At 43.9% G+C, this 5,322-nt stretch overlaps 1 long non-coding RNA gene across 1 annotated transcript in view; it reads right to left on the bottom strand.

The window, feature by feature from the left end:
- LOC125282718 (uncharacterized) overlaps positions 1 to 5,322 on the bottom strand; it is a 93,259-nt gene that overhangs the window by 39,642 nt on the left and 48,295 nt on the right. The window contains exon 2 of the long non-coding RNA XR_007189889.2: positions 879 to 951. This is a non-coding gene — a long non-coding RNA (uncharacterized LOC125282718). The remainder of the gene's footprint in view (positions 1 to 878; positions 952 to 5,322) is intronic.

Below are 5,322 nucleotides of genomic sequence, written 5' to 3'. Positions count from 1 at the left end.
CTGCAAGGGCAGTGAGTGCATCACTACAACCTGAAAATGTCAGAATGCACTCCAGCTGCCCCATCTTCCTTGGAAATCCCTTCTGGTTTTGTCACCCAGGCATTTATCTAATCTTTCAAAGAATCTTTTACAGTGTGATTGCATATCCTCTCTGGGAATAACAAGCAAAGCAAATTTACTTTTCACTATGTTAAGCGTAATGACTATTGATTTATTCTAAAATCGCCTCTTTAGACCATTCCATCTTGCCATCTCAAAGTGATCCCTCTATTTCTTGTATCCCAGATTTGGTAAAAAGTCCTTTTTCCCCATCCCCTAAATGAGTTTGTGATTTGTACCCTTCTGTCAACTACCCTTCAATACCACAGCTACTTGGTCTCTCCATTCTGTTGGCTCATTAATTCACCAATCAGGTATTGAATACTTTCCTTATGTAAGTCCCTGGCCAAGCTCTGGTGACACAAAGATAAACAAAACACTATCTGTTCTCAAGTAGTTCACTCTCTAGGGGCGGAATTACAATGGAATAGGAGGCTGAGTGGGCCTGAGCCAAGCCAACCAGAATGTGATTTGGGCTCTAGGAGAATAGCAGAGCATGTGGGTTTCACTCAAAGGAGGACCTTGTGTAGATCAGAGTTCTCTGCAAACAGCAGAAGTAAATTGTCTTATTTAAGCACAGGAGGGAGGGGTGGCTGTGGGCAGCCTTGAGAGATCAAAAGCAGGCCTCAGAAAGCTAGGAGCAACGTCTGTTCCTGGTATTTGAGGAGCAAGAGTGGTTCTCAGAGTGACTGCTCAGTTTGTCATGGTCCTTGGATCTTTCCTCTTGAAGACACAGATTCCAGACAGTCTTGTTTGCGGGACCTCAGTTCTATACCTACCTCTTTTCCAGGAGGACCGGACTGCCTTACAGGCTTCTTGTTCAGATTGCATCCATTAGGGGATAGGCAGTTCCTTAAAAATTAAAAAAAAAAAATCATAGGGCTGACATTAAAGCAAGAAAGCACTGCCAGACAGAGGACATAACAGATGTCCGCAAAAGGAGCTAGAATAGGCTGGGAGGGTGGAGGAGACTCCTGGGAGGAAATGGACAAGAGCAAAATTTTAAAGAGTTAGTGTGGTAGACGTAAGAGAAAAGCAGAAAGGAAGGTGCTCTGAACAGCAGGGACCAAAGCACAAACGAAGCCCTGAGGATAAGCTGGAATTCTTTACTGAGTGACAAGAAAGCAGTAGGGGGTGAGGGGTAGAGTTGGGAACCAGATTGTGGAAGGGACCCCTTGTCTTTGATGTAATGGCACAGGTATATGGAAGATGAGGAAAAAAACCCACACAAAATTGAACATAAGACTCGGTGTGTCAGCAATGTGAAAGGCAGGCGGGAAATACGAAATAAGCATAAAATGACGCACAACGTCGAGCACGTGATTAGTGCTTAGTAAGTATTAGTTCCATTATCATTACAACCCATAAACTGGGTTATATCAGTATCTTCCTCGTAGGTTTGCCTGAGAACTCGGGGAGCTAGGGATGTGAAGCAGATGACATGGAGCTGTCATGCTTCCTGTTTGTTCCCTACTGCGGTTTCCATTCTTGCAGTGATTTAAGTCACAGTGATTGGAAACAGCCACATGACCTGAGGTGAGTGTGCTGAGAATAGAAAGAAGAAAAGAGAACGAGGGACTAAGGTGAGCAGTTAGTACAAGACATGAGAAGGGAAGGAATCTAAAACCCTCCAGGGTTCTGAGGTGGGAGACTGAGTAGATAATGGCATTATTCACCAAGATGGGAAAGGTGAGGGAAAGGAGACGTGCTTGGTTTGGCATGTGAGGGTAAACTATGCCAGCTTTGGGTTTCGGATGGCAGAGAACTTCCGTGGGTGGTGGTCCTGTGTGGCTCTGCCCCCTCCTCCCCTACCAGTGTGCCTGGGAAGTGAATGGCCAGGGTGGAGGCTATCGTACAGGGCACAGAACTTCAAACTGACAATGAGGGTACCAAGTTATGTGACCTGATCTGATATAAACCACGCTTAGCCTTATCCTCAAATCCTTTCACTACACTGCACTTCCAAGGCACGCCATCTCCTCTTCATTTAAATTCCTGCGGAACTCTCCCATCTGATGGTGTCTCTAATAAAGTCTTTCCAAAAGGAAAAGAGGAGGAAATTAAAACAAAAACAAACAAACTCAGAGATCTTTTATGTCTAAAAACATGTCCCCCTGGACACCTGGGGTTTCTAGAATATAGTTTCCAGTTTCCAACTCCCTTAAAACTAGTCAGGAGGACCTGGATCATTTTGTGGCCTATAGAGTCATGTCCAATCTCAGCGCTCGACACACAGTGATGAATCATAAAGAATGGAAGGGGAGCCAGATTGGAACTGTTACTAAGCCCAAGGAGTAGTTTTTTTGTTTTTTGTTTTTGTTTTGTTTTTTTTTTTAACTTACGATGTGTTTCAGATTATACAACATCTGCCTGTTTAAATTTCAGCTGGGGAAATTTTTTTCCTGCTTTAAAGATTTTCTGATTTCTTATAATAGAACTGATGTGTCCCTGTGCATTCTAACTTTTTTCCTGACTAATTTTACATTTGAAACTGGGTGTTACAGCTGAGTGATTTGCCCAAGGACATAGAATGATTGCACAAGTTAGAAGGGACTGAACGTTGGGGCTCTTGGCTCCTAGTGCAGTGTGCCTTCCCAAAGCTCTCTTCCCTGTGTTTGGTTGGAGCCTTTCCTTCTCGAAGGACAGACCCTCATCAGAGCACACACCCTGCTAACAGGCAGCACAATCAGTGAGGAGGCTCTTAATATCCACCTGCTCACTCATCCAGAGAATATACTGAGCTGGTCGGGCAGTGCTGATTACAAAGGTCAGTAGTCGACACGTGGCTGGAGAGCTTTGCAGAGTGATAATCGGGTGCAGGCTTTTTCTTCCCTCTGAGAACTTTTCAATTTGATTGGGGTAACACGTTCAAGGGTGTGAGTTGACCTCTTAGAGTACTGTAGTTCTGTGTTCACGATACTCATCTTTTAGAAGTATCTGAGACCCAGAGATACAGCAAGTGATGGAATTAGAGAGGTTTTGCATTGGAAGATAGCAGAGAAAGAAAGGGGGGGAGCAAACCACTTCAATTTATAGCAAGGAAATTTGGATTTAGGCCAATGAAGCTTCAGAGCTGAACAGAGGCAGGTTTGGTAGAAGAATGCAAGCCTCTTGACTCCCTGACCAGCAATGTTTCCACACATCGTATGGTATATGGCTACAAAGGATAAACCAAGTCACTGCATTCATTTCTCACTAATCAAGTCAGCAGGAAAACTTGGGTTTAACAAATAACACATTGGAAACAGCCCCTCAAGGCACTACTCCAAAGCTGGTCTGAGAGTCTAGGAGGCTGTGATCCCAAGTTCTGAGTCAAAGCCATCCCGATGACTCACACTTCAATGCTGACCCTCCTGGGCATCTCCTCGTATTTGTAGGAACCATGCCAAACAAACATACGGACAGGCTCAGTGCAGACCATAAACCAGAAAGCCTGCTGCTGTCAAGCTCATCTGGGGCCTCGGAGAGTAGTTGCCTGTCACCACTGATTAATATATATACATATGGCCCTTCTATTCACCTGGACCTGCTTTAGAATGAGTCTGAGTAGGCAATTGCCTATCATGGTGTGACTTAAAGAATATACATTCTTGCCCCAACACACACACCCCACCAGTATCAAACTGAAGTGTCTCAAATTTCAAATTAGAGATGTGATTCCTTTTATTCTTAAAAGGTCTTTGTCTTTTAAGAACCACCTGATGAACAATAAATCCTCAGAGAAGGGAAATAAGTGCACCTAGTAGAGTAGAGGCTTCTGGGCAAAGGGTAGGTAGCAATGCGAAGGGACATATAGGAGTACCAAAAACCACATTCATAGGTTTCAACTGTTACTAACTTTTATTGAGCGCTTACTATATACCAGACGCCAAGCTAGGTGAAGGGAAGACAAAGATAAATAAGGCATAGTTTCTGCTTTCAAGGCTAAAATTCTCACAGCTAAACAGAGGGAAAAGTTGTCAACCATCACCATACTCTGTAGTAAAATGTTTTAATGGTTATATGCTCATAGTGCTACTCAGAACAGATGAGTGCCACCTAAAAATGCCCAAAGAACAGTTTTTTACCTGAGGAAGTGATGTTTGAACTGAGTTTTTTACAAATGGGGAGAACCGCACCATGAAACAAGACCAAGAGCACATTTGAGGCTGAAGGAGCAACCTACACAAAGGCCAGAGTCGAACTATATACCACGTGTTCAGGAATAGCAAGCAATTCTGAGTATAATGACAACAGCGCAGACACCCAGTTTTAGGGTGTTGAGTAATCTGGTTTTCCCTGGACTGCGGGAAATCTTGGAGAATGAGAATTTTAGTGCTACAACCAGGAAAGTCCCTGCTAAGATAGAATAAGTTAGTCACCCTAGAGATGAGCCTGAGAAGAAGGATGCCTGTGTTGGGAGAAAAGTAGCAAAGCAAATTGCACAGTGGAAGGAGCCCTTGACCAGGAACCGGAGGCCTTGAAATCAGACTTGACTCTGCCACTACTAGAAACCTTCCTGAAATCAGTTCTCTAACCTGGACTGTGGCAAAGGTGCTGTGATACAGTTCCAACGCTCCATCACTCTGAACGTCTGAGGAAGTTCCCGAAGAGCAAAGCTAGGTCAGATCAATCCCCTACGTCAACAGCGGAGCACTGCACGAAATCAGCCTGTGAGTGCAAACCTACACGGATCCCACGAAGCCTTCTCCAGGAGCAAAAAGAGTCGAGAAGAGATAGGAATCTGAGAGAGAGGCCACCTACTGCTACATGGCGACCCGTGGTGGCCATGACGATGACTGTATTAGTGCCTCTTATTTAAAAGTATCCTCTTAAGGTACTAGTCACTGGTGTGTAGCCGGGCATCAAAATGATTTAAAAAGTCATCAGTCCCCTATTTGTCATGACTATCTACGCGTACATTAAATTGTAATGACCTGGAGCTGCCAATCTTCGTTGCACTGTATCTTGCCACAAACTTCCTTGTTTATTCACTCACCCATTGAACCACAAGATTAGAACAACACAGCTGTTATTTAGAAAAGAGGAAAGAGAAAATTGCAGTACCTGAGCTATTACCTCATTTAGAGGGGTAGGTGACTTAGGCGATTATCTCCTAGAATTACAAAACTAACCTAAAAGCTAGTATTACTTTTGTAATTTTTCTAGACCAGTGCTAGAATTACTGAACCAGCTCCAGACTTCAGTGCAGTTTTCCAGACCCTTTATCCATATTAACCCCAA

The sequence above is a fragment of the Ursus arctos genome, unplaced genomic scaffold (assembly GCF_023065955.2).
Source record: "Ursus arctos isolate Adak ecotype North America unplaced genomic scaffold, UrsArc2.0 scaffold_17, whole genome shotgun sequence".
Lineage (NCBI taxonomy): Eukaryota > Metazoa > Chordata > Mammalia > Carnivora > Ursidae > Ursus > Ursus arctos.
This window is presented reverse-complemented; position numbering and strand designations above follow the sequence as displayed.